Source organism: Trachypithecus francoisi, unplaced genomic scaffold, assembly GCF_009764315.1.
Source record: "Trachypithecus francoisi isolate TF-2019V2 unplaced genomic scaffold, Tfra_2.0 Lachesis_group10, whole genome shotgun sequence".
In the NCBI taxonomy this organism is placed as follows: Eukaryota; Metazoa; Chordata; class Mammalia; order Primates; family Cercopithecidae; genus Trachypithecus; species Trachypithecus francoisi.
In genome coordinates, this window is record NW_022681455.1 from 6,550,178 (window position 1) to 6,568,911 (window position 18,734).

General features: G+C 42.4%; 1 protein-coding gene across 13 annotated transcripts in view; it reads left to right on the top strand.

Moving 5' to 3' along the window:
• LY86 (lymphocyte antigen 86) overlaps window positions 1–18,734 on the top strand; it is a 64,033-nt gene that overhangs the window by 8,851 nt on the left and 36,448 nt on the right. The gene's annotated exons all lie outside the window — the stretch shown is intronic.

An 18,734-nucleotide genomic window follows, 5' to 3' on the forward strand; every position in this document is an offset into this window, starting at 1 on the left:
CTTAGTGAATAGGAACCTAGAGAGGGAAGAAAGCCAAGAGTCTGCAGTTCTAAAGAGGCCTCTTCTGCAGGCAGGAAACGTTTTCCCAAACGCTGTTCACCACTATTTCCATCCTCAGGCAAAATCTTAATGGGCAGCTCTGCTCATGTTTTGGGAGGAGAATCTTTGGAGAGGTAGAGATGGGAAGGCTGTCCTCCAGCCCAGCAGCTATTTTTGTAGAAACGACAGCATAGACAACACATTCCTAAAGCAGCAGCGACTGTGAGGTCCTGGGCATGGTTTCAGACCCAGACCCGCGGGAGGAGGAGTGTAAAGACCAGAGCAGTTTCTGTTTTCTCCAGAGCCCAAGGAAAGCAAAGGTGGAAGAACCCATTCCCAGCTCCAGTAGTGCAGCCAGAGCTCCAGGCAGAACCCGACAGCACCAGGTACCCCACGAGGCAGGAGCTCCAGGTGGACTCAGGTACCCCATGAGGCAGGAGCTCCAGGTAGACAGGATTCCTTCTGCCTCCTAACCATTAGAATCTACCCGTATAGCTGAGATCTTTCTTATTCAAAGGGCTTCTCTGTGTGCTTTAGTGCTCAATTTAGTCTTCTTATATTGTATTGTTAAAATATCCCTTTAAACAATTCAACACTACTTACACAACTAATAAGTCGAAACTTTGTAAATTTAACAAATTAATTTTTGCAGACATACGCTGGCCACAAATTTGTCTTAAACATCTAATCGAATATAGCAGATTTTTTTAAATTTGCTTTATAAATTTCAAAATCAGACAAAGCACACACAAATTATCACAAGATTATTCAACCCATTATTCTTTTTCTCAACCTCATGTCGATCCTAATTAGAGCAGTCGGAAGGCACAGAATGGGAGCAGGGCTGAGGATGGAGTAGAGAGAGGCAGATGCTTCTTCTAAAACCTGAACAACTGATCTCATTGTTCAGTTCCCACCTATGAGTCACTTGGACTCGGGAAGGGGAACATCACACACTGGGGCCTATCAGGGGGAGGGGGGAGGAGGGAGGGATTGCATTGGGGAGGTATACAGGATATAAACGTTATGCACATGTACCCTAGAACTTAAAGTATAATAAAAAAATAAAAATAAAAATAAAAAAATTTAAAAAATTAAAAAAAAGAAAAAAAAAAAAAAAAAACCTGAACAACAAGGCGGGGTTTTCACTGAAATAAAAGGGTGACCCATCCGCGACCTATGTACCATCTAGATTGGTGTTCATTCCTTTTCTGGGATGCCATGTAAGGCAGTATCTGAGGCCGCTGATCCATTAGCTTTGACTGGGGTTCTAGAGACACCAAGTGAGCAACAAAAGAAGTGTGCTGGGGTCTAGCGGGAATCCAGTATTTGCACCTCCATCTGTGGGATTCGTGTGCAGTAGGTAGTGTGCATGTCAGCATCCACCAGCCCCTGCCTGGGACCCAGGAAGGCATCACTGTGTGCTCCCTGCCCTCAGAGCAGAAGTGAGCAGTAACCAACCCAGTGGCCAGGAAGAAAAATAAAATCTCCAGCCCAGAAATCTCCACTCACATTTCCAAGCAGTTTATAGTTCACGTAGGCTGCCTGATCAGCCAGAATGCCCTCCAAGGGCTCTCTTAGTTGAAACCTGACACCTTCCCTTCTGGCCAGTGGAAGCTATACCAGCCTCAGTGAGAAATCTAGGATAGAATTATCAGGATTCCTTCTGCCTCCTAACCATTAGAATCTACCCGGATAGCTGAGATCTTTCTTATTCAAAGGGCTTCTCTGTGTGCTTTAGTGCTCAATTTAGTCTTCTTTTATTGTATTTTTAAAATATCCCTTTAAACAATTCAACACTACTTACACAACCAATAAGTCAAAACTTTGTAAATTTAACAAATTAATTTTTACAGACATACATACGCTGGCCACAAATTTGTCTTAAACATCTAATCGAATATAGCAGATTTTTTAAAATTTGCTTTATAAATTTCAAAAGCAGACAAAGCACACACAAACTATCACAAGATTATTCAACCCATTATTCTTTTTCTTAACCTCATTTCAAAATACTGATACCATGAGTTTACATTTATCTCTTTATTATCTTTGTACTGACATTTATTTTTACCTATACTCTTAAACTTTCCCAAGATTACAGTAAAATTTATCTCAGCATTTTTCTGGGTGTCTAATACATTCCAGACCAAAGATAAAGGCTACCTCTTCAGACCTTCTGAGGATGCAGGTTTTGACTTACCAACCGGTTGATTCTGGGCTTGGTGGACAGTCCACAAGTTGAGCTCTCTTTACTTAAAGTTGACCTATTACATGCTTAAGATAATTTATACCTCTTCTTTCAAAAAGTTCCCTCTACCCTGCTGCTTTTTTTCTCAAGTGACATGCTCTTTAAGTTGTGCTAGGTCAGTGTCTTGTAACTCATTGTCCCACCCTTATTGTATATTGACCTGGCCTGCAGGCATCATTGGAAACTCACGCCTGCCCTGGCCTTCTCCACATATCATTAGAGGGGTGGTTTACAGGACATGATGAACTTTGTCTGCATGGTCAGGGTTAATCCTTACAACACTTAGCTAGTTCATCATCTTGGAACATGGCATTGACCTGTCTTTCCATTTGTATATTCTGTGCGATCACTGGTGCTGATTTGACTCTTGTCTGATATTCTGCCTAATGTTTCTATGGGACCACTTGAGCTGATCAGTCCTTCTGTTCCATTTTTCCCAAGACTATCTGGCTCATTCACAACTCTTTGTCCTGACTCCTACTTGCTTACAAAGATAGAAAAAACTGCCTAGTTGTCTCTGATCTATCCATATGGATGGAAATGCTTGGAATCTCCAAATAACTAAGAACGAGGCTCCGTGCTCATCTAGTGTTTGGGACACGACCCAATTTCCTTCCCACCTTTGTTATCACCCAGACATGCCTGCTAAGTAATTTTTAAAGACAGAATCACGAGAGATGAGGTGTTCAGGAGCTCAAAACAGTAGTCTTCCTATTTCTAGGAACTGCCTGGTATCATTAATGCCGTTCACCCCAACCAGCAGAGAAGAGGACTCTTGAGCACTTTCCCTTAACCTACCCTCTAGCATTCCATCAGTGCAGGCGTAGAGGACTTTGGTCTTTTCAGTCAGTTCTTAGTGGCTAGGGATAAGAGGGAAGCATGCCCCAGTGTGGGGTGAGACACTGGAGTGGTTCCTGAATATCAGCTTGATGTCCTGTGAGGCTGAGTGATTGGTTTTTGACAGTCTGCCTTGCAGCTGATGGTGAAACATTGGGTTGCAGGGAGCTGCCACACGGCGACCTATTTCCCCACAAGCCTGGTGCTCTGCAGGCACAGCAAGAGGGGTCAGCATTCTGCCAGTCCCTGCCCACAGGCAGACGGGGTTCCCTTATAGTACTGGAAACTGTTCAGGCAAGATAGAGCCTCAGGGCTTCACTCCAAGTGCCTCCTTGTTTAGAAAAGGAACATCTGAGCCAGAAAAGCAATGTGTCCTAACCATGGTCACAAAGCCAGCCAGCCAGCCAGCAGCAGAGCCCGACAGCACCCTCCCAGGCAAGCTCTGCTTCTTATTCAAGCATCAAAACCATCACATGAAGCAAACTCACCCAATGTCAGACGAAAGATGCCACATAAAGCAAGACCAGACCCCCTCCTGCACATCCACATCCCCAAAGCACAAAAGGACCCTCTCTCTAGGCAGCCCTCCTCTTAGGGCAATTTCCCCACGTCTTGCTTTGCCCAAGACCCTACAAAATAAGGGTCTTTGAATATGCAAGAGACCACTGGGGGCTCCTTTATAATATTGAGAGGATAAGGAATTCCATAAATGTACTATTATTGTAAACTTTACATAGAAATGGCATTTTCATAGGGCAGTGAAAGCAAGAGCTTGTTTAGAGTAAGGGCTGCCTTCCTCTGTGATAGGAGCCACATTAATGACTCCAACAGCCTTTAGTAAACACATAACCAGGACAGGGGATGCCTGATGAAAATACAGCAGGTCAGCTGGGCGCGGTGGCTCACGCCTGTAATCCCAGCACTTTGGGAGGCCAAGGCAGGCAGATCACCTGAGGTCAGGAGTTCAAGATCAGCCTGGCCAACATAGTGAAACCCTCTCCTTACTAAAAATATAAAAAGTTAGCCAGGTGTGATGGTGGACACCTGTAATCCCAGCTACTCAGGAGGCTGAGGCAGGGGAATTGCTTGAACCCGGAACGCAGAGGTTGCATCGAGTAGAGGTTTCACCATTGCACTCTAGCTTGCGAACTAGAGAGAGACTCCATCTCAAAAAAAAAAAAAAGAAAAGAAAATATAGCAGGTCACTTGGGCCCCCAACACCCGAAAGCTTGATGCCAGGGCCTGATTCTTTTGGTCTTTTCTCCAAATGTAGAAAAGCTTGCTGTATACAACCAACTTCATACATCAGATAAACACCAAAATCCTTCCACTTCTCTCCACTGGGATCTCTGCCACGGGTCTAGATAACTGGATGGAGGATATTCCTAAAGGGAAGTATGAGGAGCCTCAAGTCTCCAGAGAATAAATTCTAGCCTGACCTACACTGAGGTTTTTGGAGAGAAGACAGGAACATCATTCTTCCAGGATATGCAATAGCTTTTCTGCCTCACACTGGGCTTCAGTTTTGACTAAATTAAAGGACAATTCATGCGTAAATAAGTGTGCACATTTCCAAAAAATACCTGAGGAGAAAATGGCCAGTGGCTCTTTTTTTATTTGAAGCAGTGGCTGAACAGAGTGCAAGCTTGCTAGCAAGTATCAGGTATCCTAACAAAAATGTGCCTGAGATTTTAGAGCCAGTAACAGAAACAATGAGCAGGAGACTCTTACGTAAATACAACCTGATCTCAGGATCTCAGCAGGGCTTCTTTCCTGGGGGAATGGATCTTCAGCATTTGGGGGAAGCAGTGGTAGGAGAACAGGCAACAGAGAGAGAAGGCCACAGTTCCCTTCCTACTAAATCATAGTCATCCCCTATATCTCGCCCATGCCAGAAGATGGAAAGCGAGGGTCAAACACGAAAATATCTTCATGGAAAGGGCAGATGATGAACAAAGAGGGTGAGTTGCAATATACAATAGAAAGTAGTTGTCATATACAATAGAAAGTAGTTGTAATATACAATAGAAAGTAGTTGTAATATACAATAGAAAGTAGTGTAATATACAATAGAAATATACGATAGAAAGCAGAAGGGACCATGGTGCTTGCCTCATCTCAAGAGGGAAACTTCTGTTTCCCTCCATCTGATTGCCATGTGGGAATGCAGGAACTGGGATGCCTGATCTCCTCATTTTTCAAAAGAAGCTAAAGTTCTTCATCTAGAGGTGCAGCCTCCTAGTTTATAAATATGGCAGCTATTCTAAGTGTGTTTAAACATTGTGCAGACCAACAAAACCCATCTGGAAGCTAGGAACAGTACAGGGGCTAACCATTTGCAGCCTCTGCTATGGAGAAGAAAGGGTTTAGCCAGGTCATGCGTTTTATGCCACCTGACCCTACCACCTTCCTTCCCCCTTCTTGACTCAACGCATTTCCAGGAAACATCCTTCAGTTCAGTTTCACCATCACCACCCTCTGTATCAAAGTGGGGTCACCACACGAGTCCCGAAGAATGCTAATTATATGATAATTATGTATCCACTTGTTCAATTTGGAATATTCTCATCAGCCCAAAAATCAAGTATTCAAGGATACCTAGTTCATGCCAGTCCCATCACCATTTGAACATCTGGAATTGCTAGATTTGGTAACTAGCAGACCCAAATCTATGAAAAATTCTTCTTGATACCCACAAACACCACTGAAACATGCATTTCCAAAACAAAGCCGAAAGCAAGAAACCTGGTGTAAATTACTCTGGTGATGAAACTACATCTGAATTAGTACAGTACACATAGTCCATACTCAATGTGAATTATAGGAATTTGCTTAAATATTGCTTAAGTTTAGAGTTTCCTCAGAAATGGACCCTGGCACAAAGAACTGAGTGCAAGTTTGTTTGAGAAATGATCCTGGTAGGCATCAGCAGGAGAGTGAAGAAGCGAAACAGGGAAAAAAGGAAGCCAGCGCAGCCCACCGCTGTGGGTAACTGGGGTTCAGTCCTTCTGGGGACCCTGGGGAGCCCTTGTGGAACATGCCTTAGAGATGTCACATCTCCAGCGGGAAGAAACTGGGGTATTGATCTCTCAACTCCCACCTGCTATTTGTTGAGAGCTGTTCCTGGAGGCATTAACTCTCAGCACTTTCGGCTTAACTGTGTACTGCACAAGCTTACTCCCACAGTCACAGAAAGCCCTCAAGCAAAGAGTTATAGGTGTTTACAGGAAGAAATCTTTGAGGAAAATAAATACTGGTGTCTTAGTTCATTCAGGCTGCCATAACAGAGTACTTTAGATTGGGTAACTCATAAACAACAGAAATTCATTGCTCACAGTTCTGGAGGCCAGAGAGTCAAAGATCAAGGTGACAGGAGGTTCAGTGTCTGGGGGAGGGCTCACTCTCTGCTTTACAGATGGTGCCTCCCGACTCTGTCCTTACATGGCGAAAAGGGCAAATAAGCTCCCTCAGGCCTCTTTTATGAAGGCCCTTGTCCCATTCATGAGGGTGCTGCCCTCATGGCCTGATCATGTCCCAAAGCCTCCACCATTTAATATGATTGCATTGGGAATTAGGTTTTAACATATAAACGTGGGAGGACACAAACATTCAGACCATAGCACCCTGCAGTGTCCTTGTGCACTTGGATCTCTAACATCACACTAAAGCATTCATGAACAGGACGCTGGCAAAAGAGAAACCAAGACAGTTCACAAAAAAATTACTCACACGTCTAAGGAAACTGTATGAAGTGGGCAGTCTTCTTGTCTACATAAAAAACTTCTTTCTATCATAAAAAACTGCGTTGCTATAAAATATCTGAAAATAATGGATAAGATATGACACAAATCTTTTAAATATATAGCAGAGCTTGCAATAAAAAAATAAAAAATAAAAAAATAAAAAAAAAAGATGAGAGGTCTCCAGAGGTCAAAACAAAGCCAAAGCCAAAGTCAAAAAAAAAAAACAAAAACAAAAAACAAAAAAAACACAGAGTGGAAAACCAACAATAAAGTTATGTGTCTACCCACAGAAAATGTGTCAATCTCCATTAGCCAGAACTTAGGCTTTAATGGCTGTGCATGAATTTGGTAACCAAGCCCTTCACCGTGCGAGATGGAAAGTTGATCCCTCCATGAAGCTACAACCTTCTAAGAGTTACAGTCACAGTAAAATAAATAAATAAATAATAATTAATTAAATTTTTTTAAATTAAAAATAATAAAAATAAAAGAAAGAAAAAAGCAGGTAAGGAAGAAAAGCACTATTATGCAAAACAGAAGACAAAAAAACTTATCTAACTCTGCCTAATCTCTTGGGAAAATAAATCTTCTATGCAAATATGTCATCTAAGCATATTATCATCTAGGTTTGGGCCCCAAATGTATATACTACCTTCCTAGTTCAAAAAAACTCAAGCCTAGAAATTAAATTTAGAGTGGTTACTGACTGGGAACATCTGAAGCATATAGGCAGAAGGAAATATTAATTATCTCTATGGAATCATATACCCTCAATTCACATTTCACTGGGTCTCTAAAGTTTTAACCATAAGCTCACAGTCCAAAATTTTAAAAGACAAGGAAATAAACCACCATGAGGAAGAGTCAGCAGAGAAAACCCAAACTGTAGAATTCTACTCCCAAAGGTATTAGATTTTAGAAATATAAGCTACAGAATATAAAAATAAAATGTATAACTTCTTTAATTAAAAAAAATAAAAGCATGAGAAAAAATAATATCGAAATAATCAGGGAGGTGTGAAAAAGAATAAAATAAAACCCTTTAAAATGCAACATTTAATCGTTGAAATAAAAAATATGGATATGTTAAAACATTGATTTTAAAATAGCTGAAGGGAGAACTGATGGACTGGATGAAAGGTTTAGAGCTATGACTCAAAATCTACCACAGAGAAATAAAAAAACAAAAAATATGGAGCTACAGCTAGAGAAGAAAATAGAACAAACAGGGGAAAAGGTAATTCCTAAAGAAAAAATGCTGAAAATTTTCCAGAACTGCAAAAGACATGAATCTCGGGTTCAATAAACACAATAAATCTTCAATGTTTATTAGCCAGAGATATCAGTGCCTTACCATTGGGGTTTCTCCACCAGGCTACCCACAACATGCAATGTGCTTCCCACAGAGTTTCCCACAGAGGTTCGTAAAAGGAATTTCACAATTAGACCAACCAGGATAAACCACAAATCACCAAAGGAAAAAAAATGGTAAAAGTTGCAAGAGAAATTACCTAAAAGAAGTTAAAGACTGATAGCAGGCTTCAGCAATACTATCATAGAAAAGAGAAAATAACAATCAACCTAGAACCTAGAATTCTATATACAGTACAGTTAAAAGTCATTCAACAATAAGAGTAAATTAAAGACTTTTTGGAGAAAAAAAATCTAGAGTGTTTGCCACCGAAAGACTCTCACTATAAGAATTGTAAAGGTGGCCGGGCGCAGTGGCTCAAGCCTGTAATCCTAGCACTTTGGGAGGCTGAGACGGGCGGATCACGAGATCAGGAGATCGAGACCATCCTGGCTAACACAGTGAAACCCCGTCTCTACTAAAAAATACAAAAAACTAGCCGGGCGAGGTGGCGGGTGCCTGTAGTCCCAGCTACTCAGGAGGCTGACGCAGGAGAATGATGTAAACCCGGGAGGCGGAGCTTGCAGTGAGCTGAGATCTGGCCACTGCAGTCCAGCCTGGGCGACAGAGGGAGACTCCGTCTCAAAAAAAAAAAAAAAAAAAGAATTGTAAAGGTACTTGAGAAGGCAATGATCCCAGAAGTCAGTTTTGAGATGTAAAAAAATGACAAGCAAAGCAGTGGCAATTTTAACAATCAATGAATGTAATGATGATAATGATGAATTTGGAACAAGAATGTATTGGATGTCTATTTCTGCATAACAAATGCCCTAAAATTGACAGTTTACAACAATAAGCATTATCACCTCACCTTGCAGTTTTTTTCCTCTGGGGCAGGAATTTGGATGTGGCTTAGTTGGCGGTCTCTGACAAAGGGTGATGAAGGTGGACTGTAGTCATTTCTAGGCTTGGCTGGGGGAGCAGCTGCTTCCAAACTCATGTGAGTACATGGCAATGAACAGACCTCCAAAGATCCGCTTCCATGCCCACTCACAGGGCTGTTAGTGGAATTCAAGTCTTCAGTGGCTATTAGCCAGAGATATCAGTGCCTTACCATGGGGGTCTTCCCACAAGGCTACCCACAACATGGCAACGTGCTTACCAGAGTGAGAGAGAGGACATGATAAATAGCTGTCAAAGTCTCATGACATTGCAGCCTAATCTCAGAAGCAACATCCCAATGCTTTTGCCGTGTTCCACTGCTTAGAAGCAAGTCACTGGGCTACTTCAGAGGAGGGGATTGCACAGGACATGCAATGTAGGAGGGGATACCTGGGGCCATATCGGAGGCTGCCTAGTGCAAAATGGCAGATAACAATAGCACACGGAGGAGGGGCTGGTGAGTGAACATAAAGCATTCTCATGTCCTTGACCTGGTCTTTTATAGGGAGGAGAGTAAAGACAATGCTTATTTATGCAAAATGAAAAAGTTCTAGAAATCTGTGGCCCAACAATGTGAATATATGGAAGACTTCCAAACTGTACACTTGAAAATGGTTAAGATGGGAAATTCAATGTCATGTGTTTTTTGCCACAATAAAAACAAACAAATAAATACATGCATACTTATATACCAAGGTTTTTAAAATAGGTAGGAAAAAGACAAGTTTATTTTTAAGATTTACTAAGATATTCATGTTAAAATTTCAAAGGTAAGTACTACAAGACTAGAAATACAGTACATGATTTCCAAACTATAAACAAAACAATAAAAATGAAAGAAAAAATTAAAATATTCCAATTAATCCAAAAGAATGCTGGAAAGAAGGGAGGAAAGGCATAAAGAAAGAAAACCCTAAATAGGATAAAATAATTATTAAAATATCAGAAGCTTGACTGGGCACAGTGGCTCATGCCTGTAATCCCAGCACTTTGGGAGGCTGAGGCAGGTAGATCACCTGAGGTCAGGAGTTCAAGATCAGCCTGGCCAACATAGCAAAACCCCGTCTCTATCAAAAATACAAAAATTAGCTGGGCGTAGTGGCAGGTGCCTGTAATCCCAGCTATTTGGGAGGTTGAGGCGGGAGAAGCGCTTGAACCCAGGAGGCGAAGGTTGCAGTAAGCCGAGATAGTGCAACTGCACTCCAGCTGACAGAATGAGACTCCGTCTCAAAATAATAATAATAAATAAATAAATAAATAAAGCCTCAATAAATATAAATGGACTATATTAACCTGATCTTACAAAACAAAAAATGACAAACTGCATTTTATAAGTTAGCTGTCTGCTTTTTAAAGAAATACACCTAAAATATAGATCTACAGTGAACAATACATTTAATGATGAAACACTGGCAACCTTCCTTTTAAAATCAAGAGTGAGACAAATACACCCATCACTACCACTTGTATTCAAAGTTGTACTGAAGCACCTCACCAGTGTAAAAGACAAGAAAAAGAAAATGTTTAAGGATTTGAAAGGAAGAAACAAAAATGTTATTATGTGCATACGATATGACTGTCTACACAGAAAAAGCTAACCTACAAATTACTGGAACTAATGACAGTTGAATTAGCAATTTATTTGGAGACTAATTTATTACATTATTTCAAGAGATAGCTAGCATGCATTGCTTTAGTTAATTCATTTTCATGGAGGTACAGTACATCATTATATGTATCGACTACAATTGTGTCCCTCCTCCTTTTGATAAAAATTTAGGTTGTTTCCACTTTTTTGCAATTACAAACTTATGAATATCCGTTATTTATGTCTCCTATGTCAGAAAATGTTTACCAGCCCAGTACTTTCTTTCTTTCTCCAGTTTTCAGCAGCTTAAGCCTGGGCAAAGGTATTTAGACTAATTGCTCTAGTTGTATCAGTTTTGTCTAGTAATAGTTCCATGCACACTAACAGTTTTTAAATGTTATGTTCTGAAGACACATGAACAGATGGCTAAAAAAAGGCTGAACAATATCCAAATGGTTACAGCAATGGTGTTACGGAGAACGGCACAGTGTTGAGCCAGGCCTTTAAACTTTGCTGTGAAGCAGAAGAAACTCACACGTGGTGTTTAACTTGTGTGCAGGTCTGTGGGGGAAGGCTGTGATTGTTCAGCGGTGCACTCTTCTCCTTTATTCATCTGAAATCCAATTTCCTGGCAGCTTGCTATCTTTCAATATAATTCTTTTTATATCTTTAGCAGAAGTATTTTTTATTCCTCTAATCAGGAAGGGAATGCTAGGGTGTGTTGATTCTGGAGGCAGAGAAATGAGTCCTTGCCTTGGTCAGGAATTTATTTTGCTGGCAGAGAGACCAAGCCAATGGCAGCTCTGCTTTTCCCCTCCACCATCCACCTGTAAGAGCTTGTAATCTCCCATTATTCATGGTCCCGGGATCCTATTCCCAGATGGTCTGTGTTACATGAAGATAAAGTACAAGCAAATTCAGGGTTTCCCGTAGAAGCACCTCCCTCCTTCCTATCCGGGAGAGCTCTACTGCAGACTTGCGGCATCCAGCAGACCTATTCTGGCTTCATCTCATTGACGTAAGAGATGCAGAAAGAAATGGCGAATTGGCTTTGGGAATGTAGAATTTTACTTCCCTGGTTCCAGTTCAAGACATCTGGGTGGGAACTCCCGCTGGGTATCCACTCTGCCTTCTTGGGGAAGCTCCATGATATCTTTAGGAAGGAAGCCTTGGATTCCACACCCTGGAGACACGGGGTCTCTTATTCTCTACGCACGTCCTTACACGGTTTCTCTTCCTTCGAGGGCCTCTCAGTTGAGGCACTCCTCCACCTTAAATCCAGGAGGCCACATTCAGAAGCAGTGTCATGTGGGCCCCTCGGCAACATGCTAACATAGAAAAGGAGGGTCTTTATGAGTCCGCTCTGCCAACAGGATTGCTTCCTAGGAAAAGTGCAAATTGATTTTTTTCCTCCTGTTGGTCTGCTGGGGGATTGGAAGCAGCCACAGACAACTCATTAGCACATGTAGGGAGGCCAAGGAGAAAAATAAGCTAAGTTGCTCTCATACTAGAAAGCATTTAGGAAGCAAACCCATAAATATGGATAATTATTGTGTGTCCATTAAAAGTTTAAAAAATTTTTTTAAAAAAGAATTCATGCTTGTTCTATAGGTTTCTGTGTATGGCCAAGATTGGCTCCAGGGCCCTGAACATTGCAAGAAACGTTTGCACTGGCAAGGAAGGGTGCTGGCCTCTACTTTTGTAGAAACAGGGTCTCCCTATGTTGCTCAGGCTGGTCTTGAACTCCTGGGCTCCAGCGATCCTTCTGCCTAGGCCTCCCAAAGTGTTGGGATTACACGCATGGGCCACCACGCCCAGCCAGGATCTATATGGTGGTGCTTACATGCAGTAAAACTGCATAGAACTACATGAGCAAACACGTGTGTGTGTGTGAAAACTGCTAAAACCTGAATACAGTCTGTAGAGTACACCAGTGTCAATGACTAGGTTTCGATACTCGGTTATGTAAGATATTACCATGAAGGGAAGTGGGTGAAAGTACACAGGACACCTCTGTACTCGTTGCATAGCTTCCTATGTCTATCATTATGTCAAGATAAAAAGATTTTATTTTAAAAAATGGCCTGAAGCTCTTGAGCCTGAGGCTGTGCATCTCCCTCTGCCTTTATGACCCACAGTGCAGGCCCCGGGCCCCCAGAGTCTGGGCTCCACTGCCCTGGCCTCTGGGACATCTGAGAAGCCTGGCATAGGAAGAAAGCATGAAGCCTAAAATAGTACTCAGTTCCTCCTCTTACAAGTGAGGAAATGGAAGCTTAGGGGGACAAGGTGAGTGCTAGCTGACACCCTGATTTACTGCCTAAGTTACACGGAAGCTTCTGGTCCCTGGGAACACACCAAGACAGGTTGCCCTAAAATGGTCAAGCTAGAAGGCCAAAGCGAGGCAGGGCTGGGGTTTTGTTTTGTAGGGTGTGTGTGTGTCTGCGTGTGTGCATTCTCATGTGTGTATTTAAGGGCTGCAAAGGACATACTGGTTTTGATGTCACACTATGGGCATGGATGATGAAGAAATTCTATTCCACATCATGAGCAATGTTCAGCAAAGTCAGTAAGAGGATACGAGGGTGAGCATGTCTGAGCTTACCTGCAAGATGAAGGCCTGTGATGATGGTAGAAACTCTTTCTGACCCCAGCAGCCACAGAAACTTGTATTTTGCCAAGGAAGGCTCCTTCTTTGAAAATATATAGGAAGAAGACAGAAATCTACCTTTCTGATACCACTTAAAGCAATAGAGGAAAAGAAAATTATCTAGTTTTTCCACTCTCCTTCCAGGGGTGATTCTAGGACCTTTAAGGTCTGTCCATGTCTAAGCAAACACCAGCCACCTCTGACCTCCAGCCTTTCAAAGAAAGAAGCTGGACTGATTGCATTTATAGGATTCAAGATGAAGCTCACAAAAACACAATTGGCTTGATTTTATGAAGAGCTTTTGTTGACAAACGTGAAGTGACCAGAATACACAGACTTTGGGACTTGAGACTTTTTGTATATGTTGTTCTCTGTGCGTGAGTTGGTAGAAAAGAGTCTACATACACAGGCTCCTACTCCAGCCCCGTACAAGGTTTGCAACCTACACACTTTCCATAAACCCTCTCTGCCTCAGTTTCCTCAATTCTAAAACACAGATGATAACAGCATCTCTCTTAAGGCTTTTGTGAGGATTTCAGCTAACACACACATAGGGCTTAGAACAGCACCTGCTGTGGAAAGAGCTGTAGAAGTGACCGCTGTTATTACACCCATCTGTAATTACTGGAAATATTTGGAAATATATAGGAACATACTTAAGATGAATGGTCACAAAAGCGCTTCCACAGCTTCCAAGGCAAAGCGCTAGCACACTGGTGCCTCCCTGTTCTCTCACTGCACCTTGTGGCTAGGCTGCGTGCCGGTCGTCTGTTTACTGCCTCTTTCTCCTGAAAGTCAGGGGCTATGCCTAAGACTAAGTGATCTTCGTATCCCACATCTAGCATGGTGCCTAGCAAACAGTAGGGGCTCAAAAAGCTTTACAATTGGACCAATAAACAAATAGCAGGGCTTTTGTCTCTCCTGTCGAAGTAGCATCTCTCCTTCCATTTTCTCTACACCTACCAAAAATAGTAAACATCAAATTGCTGCTGTGTTCTGCTAGCTGCTTTGACTTCAAGCACGTGTCCCAAACAGTCTAATTGGAGGGATATTTACCCTTCTAACTCTGAGTACTGAACACTATGAAGATGAAAATAATCTTTATGGCCTTTTGTATTAGGAGAGGGCAAATTGAAGTTAAGATTTATTAAAAAGCCAATGTGTTAGCAAAACATTTGAGGAGATCCAAGAGCAAGCTGATTGTGTCCAGAATCAGTTCAATGACTGCTAGGGTGATACGGCCCCTTCACTTTCCCTGCCTGGTGGTTTATCCGCCTTCCTTCATTCACTCCTCGAACACTTAACCAGCTCGCACGGTGCAGTGCGATGAACCAAGCAAGGTGATGCTAGAGTGGGGAATTTAGGAATAGTGAAGGGATTTTTTAGCACATTATCCAATTCTTATGGAGATATTTTTCACAGAGGTTTATTCCTTAGAACCCTCTACTTCTCTCCCCTAAAAGAGTAAGTTGTTCTTTATAGCCTTGTTCAGGCTATAAAGTTCAGGAACACAGGCAGCCTGTCCAGAAGAAAATCAGTGTTCAGGAAAACAAAGAAAATGGATGAGTTGACTTTCCATCTCCAAAAGTCATGGCGGCTTATGGAGAGACACGAAACACACACAACGCAACACAATCTGCGCAAGTCACAGCCATGGAAGAACCACACCCAAAATTCCTGAGAGTGTGAACCTTGACTGCCTTACAAACACAGACCGTAAAGGACGGTAAAGCTTATTCGGCTGTAAAAGATGCTGCTGGTCTCTAGTTCCTTCATTGACGCCAAATGTCTTTTATTTATAATCACAACTCCTTTTTTTTTTTTTTTTTTAATTTGAGTGCGTGCTTGCATTCCCATCTTCAAATCATTGCTCTCCGCCCAGCACAGAGCTCCCGCGAGCCTGCAGGCAGCCCAGGACTCCTGCGCATACCAGGCTCTCTGGTCTTGGCTCTCCCTGCCCCACGCCGCCCACTCACATCTGCCAAGCTCTGCTGTTCTTCCACGTTCTTCTCCACATTGGGAGTTTTTTGCAGGCGTGTCCTGTCTCATGCTCCCCATCCTCCGCTAGCTCTCCTTGCTCATCTCTTCAGCTTTGTTCTCTTCGTCCCTGAACTCTCATCTCAAATCTTTTCATGCCTAAGATCGTGTTTGGCAGAGAGTCAATGCTCAGGAAATGAAACAGAAAGAATACGCTTTTAGGGGCTGTTGCAGGAATCCTACCTAAGCAGAGCCCTGCCTTTCTTGAAAGAATTCTTGAGAGGAGCTTGGGTAACTGCCAAGGTTCCAACTCCTCAGGACTGAGCCAGGGGGAAACATGGTGTCCTGTAGAGACAGGAGCCAGAGACGTGAAAAAAGAGGGAGAGGCCGGGAGCATCTCACCAGGTCATACGGGGCTAAGCGGAGGGGGCTGCCTCTTAACGCTTCATAAATTCTGTACACCTTGTAAAATGGTTTGTAAGGAGATTTCTTAGGACATCTATGAAGGGGTTAAACTTTGAGCCTGAGTGGTACACGGCAGACATAGGGTCTCACGTTTAAGATCATGTACCAGGAAATGAGCAAAAAAACTTGGTGTGGCTTTTAACAGTGGGTTTCAAACTAGGCAGGGCAATAGAATCACCTGGGTAGCATTTAAAAACCAGGCAGCACCCAGACTTATTAAATCAGACTGTCTGGGGTGGAACTCGGGCATGGGTATTTTCACAGCACTCTCCTAGTGATTTCAACGTGCAACCACATTGAGAACCATCAGCAAAGAGCATCCCAACCATAAGATTATGTCCACCAATCCTGTTTAAGGGCTGGGAGGCCCCAACTGGCATCTAGGTTTCATCTCAGAAATATCTATTTAACTTAAAGCTGGGCTGAAGGCCAGGTGTAGTGACTCACACCTGTAATCCCAGCACTTTGGGAGGCTGAGATCACTTGAGGTCAGGAGTTCAAGACCAGTCTGGCCAACATGGTGAAACCCCATCTCTACTAAAAATACAAAAATTAGCCCACTGTGGTGACACACACCTGTAATCTCAGCTACTGGGGAGGCTGAGGCATGAGAATCCCTTGAGCCTGGGAGGTGGAGGTTGCAGTGAGCCAAGATTGTGCCATCGCACTCTAGCCTGGGTGACAGTGAGATTCTGTCTCAAAAAAAAAAAAAAAAAAAATGCTGGGCACAGTGGATCACATCTGTAGTCCTAGCAGTTTGGGAGGCTGAGGTAGGAGGATCGCTTGAATCCAGGAGTTTGATACCAGCGTGGACAGCAGAACCAGACCCTATTTCAAAAGAAAAATAATAATACAAAAAAGATGTATGAACTTAACTAAATTATTTTAAACCTAGAGTGTTCTTACATTAAAAAGAAAAATGTTAAAAAAAAAAGTTGGTTTCATTTTCTGCAACTATAATGAGAATAGTCAGTATTGTAATATCTTCTAATAGACTCCATCCTCCTTTTGCCCAATTATTAACTGTCTATTATGTGCCTAACACTGGCCAAGATGCTTTACATGCATTATTTTTCTTAATTCCTAATAAAAATCTTCCAATGCATTTTCCTCTATCCCAGTTTCCTTTGGGTTGAGAAAAGCAGCACCTTCGCTGAGTGACAGTGACCTGCACAATCACAGTGAAGAATTTTATCAAAATTGGGAAGCTTGTTGGGTCTTGTCCCTCTCTGTAAGCAACTTGAATCCTAGGAGGACCAGGTTCCGGCACACATGTCTGGACTCATTTCGCCTCCATCTAAAGCTCTGCTTCTGTCGTTTGTCTGCCTCACTCACCTGCTCCAGGGTGAGACCTGCACAGGAACCAGGGTACAGTGCTCAGGGCCCAGGAGGCTGAGTCTGGAGATGAGAGGAAGTCATTTCCTTGCCTGAAATTTCAGTCTTTTCCTTAGCAAACAGGGATGTTAACTAGCACCCCATGCCCTGGTCACTCTCAAGGCTAATGAGAACAATTCAAATAACATTTGAGGACCTCCTGGTATGTTTGGTTCAAATCCAGCACCATCAATGAGCAAAGACTAGGCTGGCCTCAGCTGTTACCTCCCAGACAGTTTGTCAGTTCCTGCTCACCCAACCATTATATTCCACAACCTCAGATGCCGAGGACAACAAACACCTTAGCTTTTTCTTTTAAATCATATCTAGTTCATGACTCCTAGAAACAGAAGGGAATTCCTTTTCAGCATTTGCAGCGTGTCAAGAAAAGTCCCAGAGATCATCTTTGTAGCTGTACAGTCAAGTAAAGCACCCTATGTATCTGGCACTGTTTATGTCCCCTGTCAAGACTGTCAAGAGACAGACAAATTTGTAAGAACTGCAGACATTAAATACAACAGGTGTATCCTGGTTGTGTGGGTGTCACCAATGCCATGGTTCCCGCTGTCTCTAAGCCAGGCTCTCCCTTAGAAGGAATCTGCCTGCTGGTGAAATCCACATTGGCAGTGGAGAAGCATGTGCTAAAGTCTAATCTTCCATTGTAAAAAGAGAACAGACTAGCATTTATCCACTTTTCTATCCCACATGGACTGCCTCCAAATTAGTAACAGAAAGTTAAATGATTACCAACACCAAGCCGAAGAGGCAAGTTCCCCTGATGCTTCTAGACTTGAGGGAGCTCTAGTAATCTGGTCACTACTTAACCAATAGTAGGGCTTTGGGTGAACTGGCCTGGTCAAAATCCTCCCTTTCCACCTCGGTTCCATCACAGCTAGCACAGTGTCCAGCGCATATTAGACAGTTAATAAACATATTGTAAGAAAGAATAGTGACACTGCTATTAAGATGCTGTTTAAAATGAAGAGAGGCCAGGCAAGATAGTATAAAGTGAATCCATGGGAAACATGCCTTGCCTACAGAAGACTATAAAATGTTGACTATAATGAGACTATAATGTGTTGCGTTGACTATAAATGAGAGATTTAGAGTATAGAGTAGACACGCATCTTTTGTTGAGTTTATTATTCAGTAGTGTGCTATCATAATCAGATGATGGAAATATTATAAATATGATGATACCAGAAGCAGTTCTGATTTGTCTTTCTATCCCCAAGACCTAATCCCCTTCCTATTACAGGGTAATGAATGATGAGCCAAGTTGCTCTTCCTATTGCATCTTCCAGCCACTAAGATGCACTGTCTCTCACCCATAAGACAGGTTCCAGTTTCCTCTCACCTTCGTGTTAGGATCTTATGCTATGTGGCACCATGGCACCCTCTTGGTAATACACAATAAAATTTTGCACTTAGTGCATTTGGTTTTTTTTGTTTTGTTTTTGTTTTTTTTTTGTTTGCTTTTTGAGATGGAGCCTCACTCTGTCACTCAGGTTGGAGTGCAG